This window comes from Rhinolophus sinicus, linkage group LG12, assembly GCF_036562045.2.
Source record: "Rhinolophus sinicus isolate RSC01 linkage group LG12, ASM3656204v1, whole genome shotgun sequence".
Classification (NCBI taxonomy): domain Eukaryota; kingdom Metazoa; phylum Chordata; class Mammalia; order Chiroptera; family Rhinolophidae; genus Rhinolophus; species Rhinolophus sinicus.
The window spans coordinates 41,233,698-41,248,639 of NC_133761.1; positions in this window are offsets into that span (position 1 = coordinate 41,233,698).

A 14,942-nucleotide genomic window follows, 5' to 3' on the forward strand; every position below is an offset into this window, starting at 1 on the left:
TTGTTGGCAGTGAGGTCTGGGTGATTGCTTACTGGTCAGGTGAGCTCACATTTGAACCTGGTAGTGCTACATACTTGGGCAAGCCATTTCACCTCCAACCTCAAATCTCCTCATCTGTAAAATGAGTATATTGGTTTGCTGGGACTGTTATAGGAAAACACTGTAGGTGGGGGCTTATCAACAGAAATGTGTCTTCTCACAGCTCTGGGGGCTGGGAATCTGAGATCCAGGTGTCCCAGGGCTGGTCCCTCCTGAGGCCTCTCCTTGGTATGTTGATGGGTGTCTTCTCTCTGTGTACTCACATGGTCGTCCTTTGTGCTTGTCTGTGTCCTGATCTCCTCTTCTTGTAAGGACCCAGTCATGTGGGATTAGCACCCACTCTAACGAGTTTATTTTAACTTAGTTACCTCTTTAAGGACTCTATCTTCAAATACTGTCACATTCTGAGGTCCCAGGGGTTAGGGCTGTAGTGCATGAATTTTGGGAGACACAGTTTAGCCCGAATAATGTGGATAATGCTACTTGTAGACAGTATTGCATTACGCTTATATATTAAGTATGTGTTATATATACATGATAATATATCATCTATTGAGAATTGTATCTAATAATCCAGGTTCTGTTTTTAAATGTTCATTTGTGTACACAAAAACAAAAGTTCTGCTTAAGTGCCCATAGTCTAATTCTTATGATTACAATGTAAGACCAATATAGATGTTTACAGGAGGGTACTGATGTCTACTAAGGTATGAAGATATTGTCACGTAACTTTCTTTGGGGTTACTTCAGGTATGCTTAACAGCAGTTAAGAGTCTTATCAAAGGAAACAACAACCAATGAGAATCAGGGAGAGAGTTACTGAGTTATGTAAAAATTAAGAGAAATCGTTTTAGGAGCTGTGATCCTGAGGGCACTGGAGCACAGCCTGGAGAGCCCCACACTGAGAACTCAGACCTCCCCCGGATGAGCACGTGCTTTTGCCATCTCGAAGCCACTCCTTCAGAAGACGGCGGCGCCGCCACGGCCTTCAGTCCAGTCTCCCCACCTAAAACCACGCAGCTCAGCTCCTTCCTGATTCCTGTCCACGTAAACAGGGAGATAATAAATGTTTTAATTTGTTGGGTGGCAGGCAATATATAACTACTAATCCTCCCAAACTGCCCCAACCCTTAATAGTGGATTCCACCTGTCCTTGAAACATATTTGCTTCATCCTAACATCTTCCCCTCATGTCTAGAAGCAAATTTCTTACTCTGCCTGTTCCAAAGCTCTCTTTCCTCTGAGCCCATCCAGTCGAATCCAGTGGATGGATAAGTGAGGGAACTCAGGGGTCCTCTCTTCCACTCACTTCCCCAGATCCTCATGATGATTCGTAACATAAGTGTCCCCAAGGAAATGGTCTCCTAGAACCTATTTTTTCGTACCAAATGAGCGTCATGTATGTCCTACATTATATTCAGATCTCACATTCCCCATTAGTCAAATGCACTATTTAGGGGTGTGGAATTACCCTGATCCTTTCCTTGAATCTTCTTCTGATCCTGGATAAACTTTTTAAACGACTGGCTGGATTCAAGGGTGTCATATTTGGGCCAAGAACACAGAACTGGGTTATACTGAGAAGGGACTAAGACAGTGCTCTCACCAACTGAGATGTCTGGTCACCAATCAAGTATTGGCTCTGTTAAGATCATTTCATGAAAGTGGATTCTCAACATTTCCTGCAGCAAGGCGCATGAGCGCATGCCTCCAGCGCTTCTGTAAGAGGAGCTCACCCTGACAGTAGTTTTTCTCAATACTGACAGGGTGGTAAGTGGAAGACACGTCCTTCTCCCGTGCTACCTCCCGCCCCAACCACAGTAGGACTAAATACACTCTAGGGGGTGAGCAGTTCACAGGTGACTTGGATATTCTCCAGACATCTGAGAATCTGTACACTAACATGACACTAACGTGACACTAACATGACACTAACATGACACTGGGGCCTAGAAGCAGAGGGAGGACATTTCAGTTCTGGGGATCCTGCTGCTTCTGAAGAGTCTGTGTTCTGAGACTTCCTGGCTCTGTCCCTGGAAAGTGCTCTGTACTTCTTGGCACCGAGCTGATTGATACACAGTGTTATCAGAGAAACACATGGAGCAATTCCAGGCACCCTTTCAAATAGATACATCAACAAGGTATTTTTAGATGGTTTTAAAGATTTGAATTTTCTTTTTCTTCTAAAACTCTCCTGGGAAAAACAATGCTTTAGTTTCCGTGGCAAGAAAAGGCTAACTCCTGACTTCAGTTCCCTCCAGCTCCGTCATCCACACCAAGAGCGTGACCTCAGCACGGCCCTCCTGACGGACCATAGGCCATCCATTCCAGGATGCCTGTAGGAGTGACAATTGGTTCCAGACTCTCTAATCCCTGGATGAAAAAATAAAAATGGACTCATTTATTAAAAGGTGAAAATGAGGAGAGCTGGGACATCGGCCTGGAGAGACAGTGAAGCACCCACCCCCCCAATCCATCTCTCTTGGCGGCTCCTCATGAAAGATTTCAGACTGTGAGTGGGTGAGGAAAATTGATGGTTAAACTGAAAATATAAATTGTGTGTGTGTAATTATGACTGTTTTCTACTCATCTGGAATACGCATATGAAATAAATATACACAGCTATGTAGGCTTGTTTAATACATGCTTATTGAATGCCAGCTCTAGGTGCTGGCTTCAAGTGCTGGAGTTCAACCATGAACGAAATGAACATGGCCTTTTTTCTCAGGAAGCTTACGGACAGACAACATTAAACTACAAATTGTGTTACATGTGAGGAGAGGAAAGTAAATGTTGACTGTGAGCTTCCTGAGGGTAGTTCCTGGTTTTCTTACTTACAACTGCTTCCCCAGTACCTGGAATCATGCCTGGCACATAGTAGGAACTTAACATGTATAGAATGATTTGATAAATTTATGTATTCATCATGAGAAATTATAATAGAGCAACAACTTAAATCCACATGAAGTAAATGGAGTGCACAAAAACATTACAGAAAGAAAGTGGGTTTTTTTAAAAAAAGTTGTTGTGGGGGGAAACCTGTGGGGTCTCTGGTCCTGCTCCCCACATAAGAATGCAGGACATGGTGAGGCTAAAAAGGAACACCCACGGAGCCATAGATAGGGGAGTCATACTAGTATATTCTCGCTGGTGGCACTATATTCTCACTGGAGGCTGGATCCACACTGTCTGCAACCAGCCATCCTAACTGCAGTCCGCGCTTGCCAGCCAAGCCACCATCTTCTTGCTAGCCCCCATTTTTCTGCTAGCGCAGCCACAGCAGTTATATTAGTGGCCAGTGGCTCACTGGTTACAGCTGACGGCCATCCAATCACAGTTGATGTCCATTTACTACCTGAGCCAGCACCTTTCTATGTGAGGCCGAGAGCCTGGAAATTGCTTTCTGGGGCTCTGTCCCCACACTCCACCCCTACAGGCTCTCGCCTCACAATCTACGCGACAAGCGTCTTCCGCGAGGGGCCCTGTGTGAGGAGCCCAGAGGTGAATGCAATATCCTGGACACAGCCAGTCTCCCTGGGCACAGCCAGGGTTTCTCAGGGTACCACCAGTGCTTCTGGGCACGGCCAGACTTCCTGGGCTTCTTAGGGTACAACTAGTTTCCCCGGCACAGCCAGGGTTTCTCAGGGCACTGCCACTCTCTCTCTGGGCACAGCAAGACTTCCTGGACTCAGCCAGGGCTCTCAGGGTACTGCCACTCTCTCTGGGCCTCTCAGGGTACCGTGCTGGAACAACAGCAACTCACAGTCAAGGTGCTTACATGTTCTCAATGGTGGCCAGTCAAGACACAAAAGCAAATATCCCCCAGTTCCACTACATGGTGGTGTGTTCCCAAGCAAACAGTCAAGCGGTTCATTAAATTAGGGATGGAAGGCAATTCCCCATAGTCCAGTCATTCGCCAGGGCTGTCCTGGGGGTGAGGGACGACCTTGACCTCACCCTCATTTCCCATGGAGGACTCAGCAAGTTTTTCCTCCTGGGACAAGTCCCGCATCTGGGCTGCCTGAGCAGGAACTTCCCGGCCCACAGGGCCGCCACAAACTTTGCTTTCTCTGGCCTCTGCTGGTTGGGGAACCGTCCACATCTTTCCACCTCTCCACGGGGCTCCATCTCTCCAGCAGCTGCATGGCTTTTCCTGTGCTGGTGGGAGAACCGTCCACGTCCTCCCACCCCTCCACGGGGGTCCAGCTCCCCGGCAGCTGCTCCTCCTGGTCTTCCAGAGACTGAATGTTCATACACACAACCTGCTCCACCGTCCTTTGGAGAGCTTTGGCCGGCACCATATCCTGCCGACTACGCCATGTGTCATGGGGGGAGGCCTGTGGGGTCTCTCGTCCCACTCCCCACATAAGAACACAGGACATGGTGAGGCCAAAAAGGAACACCCACGGAGCCATAAGTAGGGGAGTCATAGTAGTATATTCTCGCTGGCGGCACTATACTCTCACTGGAGGCTGGATCCACACTGTCTGCAACCAGCCATCCTAACTGCAGTCCGCGCTTGCCAGCCAAGCCACCATCTTCTTGCTAGCCCCCATTTTTCTGCTAGCGCAGCCACAGCAGTTATATTAGTGGCCAATGGCTCACTGGTTACAGCTGATGGCCAACTAGCCACAGCTGATGGCCATCCAATCACAGTTGATGGCCATTTACTACCTGAGCCAGCACCTTTCTATGTGAGGCCGAGAGCCTGGAAACTGCTTTCTGGGGCTCTGTCCCCACAAAAGTCTACACTTTTAAATCTAAAAGTCACAAATTACAACAAGTAGAATCTGCAAGCTCTCTTAACACAAGGCTGCAGCATTGCAGGGGAAATATCAAAACAAGATCACAATACTTATCCAAGACAAACTTAGAATTGTTTGGGTGCTATCCCCTCAAAATCATCTGCTCAAAAATAAACCATTTGTGAAAAAATAAGGAATTGACATCCTAAACAGAAGCCTGAAAAATGAAGCCCATAATGAAATATTCAACCACCAAAATTCCCACAGCAAGGATGAACAGGTCATCAGGCAAAGCCCCGGTAAAATCTTCCAGGTTGAGAAAATCCCAACAGAGGGCCGGAGAAGTTTGCCAGATGTACTTTATGCAGCTATGCTCTGGCTTTATCACAGAAAAGAAGGTCTGTTATTTTAGGAAAGAAAACACCAACAGACATTCACCAAAAACAGAACGTTCTCTTTCCCTGAGGACATACAATGATTTCCTTTTGCGGTTGGAGGTTATGAGATCTCTGTTGAAGATTTGGGAAAAAACAAAAGAAAAAAAGGTGTTATTCCATTTCTATGATTCGCGAATCTCCACAAGTGAAACAGGTGATAGTGTTGATGGTTAGCTGTTACTGGTAAACCTGAGTCCTATGAAAGACAAAGGCTTCCTGCTGCTGCTCTGTGGAGCTACGAAATGTGAAGACCCGTTGCCAGACCAGACCTTCTTTCTCCTTCACAAGGAGCCCTCATCCTCCAAATATGTTTCATTTGAATCTTAGAGCAATCCTGTAGTGTTTATAGGAGTAAAGGATAACCATCTTGCTCTACTTAAATTAGGGGACCAAACTGGTCGTTCAAGTAGAGAGAATATCATATTTAAGCACTCTTAAACTTAATGTGATGGAAAGCTATAGACGCTGGGTGGGTAGCCCAAATAGCTACCACTAAAGAAGGGATGAGAAATTTTAAAAACAGAAATAGATAACATTTAAAGGAAATAGAGACTGCTCAGCATACTGTGGAATATTTTCCTTTTTATGTATAAAAATACTTTTTGTATATAAAAAAGTCACAAATTACAATGGAGCTTGTCACGTAGGATGGCTGACGGGGTCTCTGCTCCCGCTCCCCACATAAGAACGCAGGATGTGGCTAGGCCAAAAGGAACACCCACGGAGCCATAGGTAGGGGAGTCATACCACTGTAGTCTCACTGGAGGCTGGGTTCGCGTGACGTGCAACCTGCTATGCTCTTTTCTGCCAACCAACGGACGACTCTCCTCGACTTCACTCCCCAACACAGCCCTGGCAGTTATATCAGTGGCCAATGGCTCCAGGGTTACAGCTGATGGCACACTAGCCACAGCTGACAGCCATCTACTACCCAAGCCAGCACCTTTCCACGTGAGGCCAAGAACCTGGAAACTGCTCTCTGGGGCTCTGTCCCCACACTCCACCCCTACAGGGTCTCGCCTCACAATCTACGTGACAAGTGTCTCCCGCGAAGTTCCCTGTGCCATATTAGCCTATCGACACCTGACCACACAACACCCAAAAACTTGATGGATAAGCCAGGGCCTTGGACCTTTCCTTCATTCACCTCCCAGCTGCGTGACTTCAGGTGGCAGAGTAGAAAGGGAGCTGCTTGCTCTAAATCAGAAAGAGAATCTGATGTTAATAAAATATCATTGACATAATGAAACAAGGCCACATAGGATGGGTGATCCCACTGTGCCAAATCCTGGGCTACGAGCCTGTGGCAGATAATGGGGCTGTGCAATTATCCTTGCGGAAAGACTTGAAAAGTCCACTGCCGCCCATCCCAAGTAAAAGCAAACTGCTCCTGACACTCGGGTGAAATGTCAATGGAGAAAAAAGCATTGGCCAAGTCCACTACATAGTGTTATGTTCCCAGGCGGACAATCAGACGAGCCATCAAATCGTGAATTGAAGGCACTGCAGCTTGCAAGGGTGGTGTCACCTTATTTAACTCCCTATAGTCCACAGTCATTCGCCAGGTCCCATCTGGCTTCTTGACAGGCCATACTGGGGAGTTAAAGGGACTGTGCATTCGCCTCACAATATATGCCTTCTCCAATTCCAATATTGTACGACCAATCTCCTCCTGCCCTCCTGGCAGGCGGTACTGTCGCACTGTAACCATGTGCCGGGGCTGTGGCAACACTTGAGGGTGGTGAGCATGCCTGCGTGTCACCGCTTTCACCACCCGGATCCGGAGATGGAACTCTCCTACCGACGTCTGTAAGCTGAGGCCATGTAGCACGTCTCCCCCATTCCAGAGTATATTCTAGGGTTAGAATATACTCTGGAATGGGGGAGACATAAACCTTGTAGGTACGAGGGGGAAAGCCTTCCTATACCCAGTGGTAAGGAAACGGCTTTCACAGTCACAGTCTTTCCCCCATAGCCATCAATGCAGATTGCTGGTCCAGGGAACAGTTCTGGGTTCCCATAAACAAGACTGCAGTCTGCGCCAGTGTCAACTAGAGCCAAAACCCTCTGCACATTAGAAGGGGACCAATGTATGGACAGTTCCACGTGGGGGCCTCCAGTCCCTGCTCGTCCCCTCTGATCGGGAGCTACATTGTCTCCACTCGCTTCCTCCGCCTCTGCCTCAGAGTCTCCACTTTGGGGCCACTCTTCTAATAGGTGGACCCGAGCTTCCAGCACCTTCAACCGGGACACCTGGTCTGGCACCTGGGCCATTTCACGAAGTGCATTTTCCGTGTTGAGACTCAAGGCTGTGAGGACATCCAGCCCATGCGGCTGGCTGTAGCCTTCTCCTCCTCCAGCAACCACTCAGCCAGAGCCTGCCGGGCCCTCTCCATGCTGGCCAGAGAGACGTCCGTGTCCTCCCACCCCTCCTTGGGGGTCCAACTCCTGAGAACAGTGGCCACCGGGCACCACACCCTACGTGGGGATCACCTGTCCTCCTGCCCAGAGTCAGACTCCATTCCTACCTGGTCGGAATCTTGCTCGCCGTGCCAAGTGTCTGAGTGGGTGGAGGCCTCCTTGTAAGATGCCCACAACCCTCGGAGCCTAAGGCCACAGCAGATCACCAAAATGAAGGCAACACCGTCCATGGCCAAGAGGGTGGTGTGCCAGCTGGAGGCTTGAGTCTCCCAGGCAGACCGCGCCTCCCGTTCCCTGTGTCACTCCTCATGGGCCTCTCGAAGCTGAGCTCTAACACGCACATACTGCTCCACCATGCTTCAGTAGGTTTTGGCCGGCACCATACCCTGCTTATGAAACTGAGCTTTTATACGTATAAACTGCTCCAGTACATTCCGGAGAGTTTCGGCCGACACCACACCCTGCTCGCTGTGCCACGTGTCGTGTGGGGCAGCCTGCGGGGTCTCTGCTCCCGCTCCCCACATAAGAACGCAGGATGTTGCTAGGCCAAAAAGGAACACCCATGGAGCCATAGGTAGGGGAGTCATACCACTATATTCTCACTGGAAGCTGGGTTCACACGACATGCGACCTGCTGTGTGCTTTTCTGCCAACTGACCGATGACTCTGCAATGCAGCCCCGGCAGTTATATCAGTGGCCAATGGCTCCAGGGTTACAGCTGATGGCCAACTAGCCACAGCTGACAGCCATCTACTACTCGAGCCAGCACCTTTCCACATGAGGCCGAGAGCCTGGAAACTGCTCTCTGGGGCTCTGTCCCCACAGAGCTATTTCTATTATGAACATATACACATCAAATAATGCAACAAAATCCCACCCTTATAAAGCAATAATTATGAGATGTAAAGAGGCATAGATAAAGACGCACTAATAATGGGAGACTTGATCACGCCGCTCAGAACCAGACAGATCTAATGAAGCAAAATAAATGAAGATATAAAAGAGCTAAACAGCATAAGTAATAAGGCATAACTCATGGCTATATATTAAACTTTTCAGCCTGATAATGGAAAAATCCAACTCCTTCTCAAGGTATAAGTATCATTCACACAGTGAATCATGTATTCACAAATAAAATGTCAGTAAGTTCCTTAAAGTAGAAATAGTATGTGCTAAGCGAGATATGTCAGAGAAAGACAATACTGTATGATATCACTTATATGTGGAATCTAAAAACATCAAACCTATAACAAAACAGAGTAAAATGGTTACCAGGGGGTAGAGGGGCAAGATTGATAGTGCTTAAGGTTACAAACTTTTAATGAGTAATAAATAAACCATAGAAATCTAATACAAAGTATAAGGAATATAGAAAATACACTGTCCTATAATTACGTAATGTGATAAATATTGCTACAATAGCAATCATATTACAACATATAAATATACCAAAGTAACATGCTGTACACTTTAAATTTACACAATGTTACTTGTCAAATTTATTCAATTTTTAAAGAAATGAAGCAGTTGTAGACTACAAGGGCAGTTTGAATGTTATTATATATAAGACCAGACTTAAGAAGAGCTGAAATAGGCCTAGATAGTGGGGGAGAAAGTATTATAACCCAGTGTGTCCAATCAGAAGACTTAATTAAAGAGGAACCTGGGGATCGTGAGTGGCTTACTGAGTGTCTAAGCAGTAACTGTAAAAACGAAGGAACTCGGGCCGGCCCGGTGGCTCAGGCGGTTAGAGCTCCGTGCTCTTAATTCCGAAGGCTGCCGGTTCGATTCCCACATGGGCCAGTGGGCTCTCAACCACAAGGTTGCCAGTTCAATTCCTTGACTCCCGCAAGGGATGGTGGGCAGCGCCCCCTGCAACTAATAATTGAACAAGGCACCTTGAGCTGAGCTGCCGCTGAGCTCCCGGATGGCTCAGTTGGTTGGAGCATGTCCTCTCAACCACAAGGTTGCCGGTTCGACTCCTGCAAGAGATGGTGGGCTGTGCCCCCTGCGACTAGCAACGGCAACTGGACCTGGAGCTGAGCTGCGCCCTCCACAACTAAGACTGAAAGAACAACAACTTGAAGCTGAACAGAACCCTCCACAACTAAGATTGAAAGGACAACAACTTGACTTGGGGGGAAAAATAAATAAAAATAAAAATAAGGAACAACAACAAAAAAAGAAGGAACTCATGAAGTTGGTAAATGAGCAACAAACTTACACTAGTGAATAGAACAACCAACGTATCAACTAAACTCTGTACAGTGTCCAAGGTGTACTGAAAAAAATTGAAGATACTCAGACATTTGAAGACTGTAATGTAACAGGAAAGAGCCCTCAGAAACAGCATTTTTAAAGAAATCAAGCTGAAGACCAAGCAGTTTCATAATTAACTTTAATAGTATAAGAAGGATTGATATGGAATATTTGAGTGTAAATATTATTGTATTTAAAAATTTTTAATTATGAACTAAAAAGAAGAAATATTACAAATAACAATTTCTGTTCACAATGTAATAAAATTAGAAATTATTAACAACAAAAAAGTCTGTCCCAGCTGGAAATGTATAGGATTTTACTAGGGACTCTGGATGAAAGGAGAAATATAAACTAAAATTACAAAAATTTTAAAACATAATGATAATAAAAGCACACCATATCAGAATACCTGAGACATATGTAAAGCAGTGATCATAGGACAATTCATAGTTTTAAACACTTTCATCAACAAAAATAAAAGATTTTAAGTAAATTAATAAATTCAAGCTCAAAAAGCTAGAAAAAGGACAAAAAAGTAAACTAAAGGAAAACACAAGGAAGGAAAAATTAAAGGGAAAAGCAAAAACTAGTGAGGTGGATAAATAAACAGTGGTTCTGACTAGTAAATCAAATTCCTGGTTTTTAAAAATAATTAAGAAAATAGACAAGCCACTAGATAACTTAATCAAGAGAAAAAGAAGGAGAAAACACAAGCATACAAAATAAGAAATGACAAGGGGGAAATGACTATTGAAACAGGATAACTTAACAAATCTTAAGAGACTATTTTGTAGACCTCTATGCAAATTAATTTGAAAATTAGGTTAAATGGATAACTTCCTAGAGAAATCCAGTTAAACAAAATTGACCTCTTTAGACTTAGAAAGCTCAAACACAACAATACCTGAATATGTGGAAAAAGTTATCAAGGAAGTATACCCCAAATTGTACCAGGCCTAAATAGTTTCAGAGGGAGATTTTACCAAACCTTTGAAAATAAGGTAATCTCTAAATTGTTCCAGAGCATTGAAAAGGGACATTTTCCTAATTCTTTTTATAAAGCAGATATAACTTTGACACCTGAACTTTATGCAATCCATATCAAACTACCAATGGTATTTTTCACAGAACTAGAATAAATAATCCTAAAATTTATATGGAACCACAAAAAAAAACTTGAATAGCCACAGCAATCTTGAGAAAGAAGAACAAAGTTGGAGGTATCATGCTACCTGATATCAAACTATATTCCAAGGCTATCGTAGTCAAAACAGCAGGATTACTGGCATAAAAACAGACACATAGATCAATGGAATAGAATAGAAAGTCCAGAATTAAAGTCATGCAATAGAAATTGTGGTTTTGGACCATGAATTTTAAATCATTATAATAGGTTCAAACACCTTTATTAATCAAAATAGAAACCATTACAATCAACACATTTTTGTCAATGAGAAATAAGTTTGTTTATTTCTATAGCATAAAAATCCGTGCTTTGGGTTTCAACAAACTCTTGGAAAGCATTTTCTGCATCCTACTGGTTGTGGAAGTGTTTTCCCTGCAAAAAGTTGTTGAGATGCTTGAAGAAGTGGTAGTCAGTTGGTGAGAGGTCAGGTGAATATGGCGGATGAGGCAAAACTTCGGAGCCCAATTCATTCAACTTTTGAAGTGTTGGTTGTGTGACATGCAGTTGGGCATTGTCATGGAGAATGGGGCCCTTTCTGTTGACCAACGCCAGCTGCAGGCGCTGCAGTTTTCGGTGCATCTCATCGATTTGCTGAGCATACTTCTCAGATGTAATGTTTTCGCTGGGATTCAGAAAGCTGTAGTGGATCAGACCGACAGCAGACCACCAAACAGAGACCATGACCTTTTTTGGGTGCAAGTTTGGCTTTGGGAAGTGCTTTGGAGCTTCTTCTCAGTCCAACCACTGAGCGGGTCATCACCGGTTGTCATATAAAATCCACTTTTCATTGCACGTCACAATCCGATTGAGAAATGGTTCATTGTTGTGTTGAATAAGAGAAGATGACATTTCAAAACAATGTTTTTGATTTGCCGTCAGGTCACGAGGCACCCACCTATCAAGCTTTTTCACCTTTTCAATTTGCTTCAAATGCCAAATGACCGTAGAATGGTCGATGTTGAGTTCTTTGGCAACTTCTCGTGCAGTTGTAAGAGGATCAGCTTCGATAACTGCTCTCAATTGGTCGTTGTCAACTTCCCATGGCAGCCACCACGCTCCTCATCCTCAAGGCTCTCATCTCCTTTGCCAAACTTCTTGAACCACTAGTGCACTGTACGTTCGTTAGCGGTTCCTGGGCCAAATGCGTTGTTGATGTTGTGAGTTGTCTCCGCTGCTTTATGACCCATTTTGAACTTGAATAAGAAAATTGCTCAAATTTGCTTTCTGTCTAACATCATTTCCACAGTCTAAAATAAATATAAAATAAACAGCAATAAGTTATTAGCAAAAAAGCATAAAGCAAGAAATGTGCTTTAAAGTGATGTATGACATAACCACATGTATTTAAGAATGTAATCCAATATTAAATGGCAAATTTCAACAATGTGAAATCCACAATTACTTTTGTATCAACCTAATATATGGTCAATTAATCTATGACAAAGTCTATTCAATAAATGGTTTGGGGAAAACCGGACAGATACATGCAAAACAATGAAACTAGACCACTTTCTTATACCACATACAGGAATAAACTCAAAATGAATTAAAGACTTAAATGTAAGACTTGAAACCATAAAACTCCTAGAAGAAAATATAGGCAGTAAACTCTTTGACATCAATATTAGCAATATATTTTTTGATATGTCTCCATGGGCAAAAGAAACAAAAGGAAGAAAAAACACAAACAAATGGGACTATATCAAATGAAAAGGTTTTTACACAGTGAAGGAAACCATCAACAAAATGCAAAGAGAGCCTACTGAATGGGAGAAGATGTTCACTAATGATACATCTGATAAGGGGTTAATCTTCAAAGTTTATAAATAACTCATATAGCTCAACACCAAGAAGACAAGAATCCAATAAAAAAATGGACAAAGGACCTGAATAGACATTTCTGCAAAGAGGACATACAGGTGGCTAACAAATATATGAAAAGATGCTCAACATCACTAATCATCAGAGAAATGCAAATTAAAACCACAATGAGATATCACCTATCAGAATGGCTATCATCAATAAATCAACGGAGAACAGTGTTGGCAAGGTTGTGGAGAAAAGGGAATCCTTGTGCACTGTTGGTGGGATTGCAAATTGGTGCAGCCACTATGGAAAGCAGAATGGAGGTTCCTCAAAAAATTAAACATAGAACTACCTTATGACCCAGCAATTCCACTTCTGGTAATTTATCTGAAGAAATCCAAAACACTAATTCAAAAAGACATATTCACCCCTATGTTTGCTGTCGCATTACTTAAAATAGCCAAGATATGGAAGCAACTTGAGTGGCCATTGATGGATGAATGGATAAAGAAGTGGTACATATATACAGTGAAATATAATTCTTCCATAAAAAGAATGAAATCTTACCATTTTGACAACATGGATGGACCTAGAAGGTATTATGCTAAGTGAAAAAGTCAGACAGAAAAAGACAAATACCATATGATCTCACTTATATGTTAAATCTAAAAAAACAAAATCAAAGAAGAAACGAAACAGAAACAAACTCATAGATACAGAGAACAAATTGATGGTCACCAGACAGGAAGGGGTTGGTGGGCTGAGTTAAAAGGGGGACAAGATTAAGAAGTACAAATTGGTAGTTATAAAATAGTCATAGGCATGTAAAGTATAGCATAGAGAATGTAGTACAATATAGCCAATAACATTATAGAATTATGTGTGGTGTCAGGCGGGTACTGGACCTGTAAAGGTGATCACTTTGTGAGGTATATAAATGTCAAATCACTAATACTGTATGTCAACTGTAATTGGAAAATAAGTTAACTTTTAAAAAATTTAATGTTCAAATACCTAAAAATAAATCTAATAAAAATGTACAAGTCTTCTACACAAAAAAAAGTATTAAAAATATATTTAGAGGAATTAAAGAAAACATAATAGGTGAGGAAGAGGGATAATGTGTTAAGCCCAAGGTTTGAAAGAGTCAATATGGTTACCAGAGGGTAAGGGGGGGAGTGGGGTGGTAGATGAGGGTAAAGGGGATCAAATATATGGTGATGGAAGGAGAACTGACTCTGGGTGGTGAACACACAATGGGATTTATAGATGATGTAATATAGAATTTTACACCTGAAATCTATGTAACTTTACTAATAATTGTCACCCCAATAAACTTAAATTTAAAAAAAAGAGAGTCAATATGGTAAAGACCAAATTTATCTAGAGTCAATGCAATTTCAATTAAAATCCCAATAGTTTGTATGTGTGTTTTTATACGAGATATGACAATTAAGTTCGCAAACTTGTTGTAATTTGAACTTGTCGCGAACTGTTGCTAACCTTTTTTGATATCAGAGGCATTATTCATTATGAATTTGTAACAACTGAACAAACAGTTCACCAAGTTTACTATCTGGAAGTGCTGAAAAGGCTGTGTGAAAAAGTTAGACGACCTGAACTTTTCACCAGCAATTCATGGCTCTTGCATCACAACAATGCACCAGCTCACACGGCACTGTCTGTGAGGGAGTCTTTAGCCAGTAAGCAAATAACTGTATTCGAACACCCTCCCTACTCACCTGATCTGGCCCCCAGTGACTGCTCTTTACCTGAAGATAAAAGAAATATTGAAAGGAAGACATTTTGATGACATTCAGGACAGCAAGGGTAATATGATGACAGCTCTGATGGCCATTCCAGAAAAAGAGTTCCAAAATTGCTTTGAAGGGTGGACTAGGCACTGGCGTTGGTGCATAGCTTCCCAAGGGGAGTACTTCAAAGGTGACTGTCATGATATTCAGCAATGACGTATGTAGCACTTTTTCTAGGATGAGTTTGTCAGATGTGTGTGTGTGTGTGTGTGTGTGTGTGTGTGTGTGTGT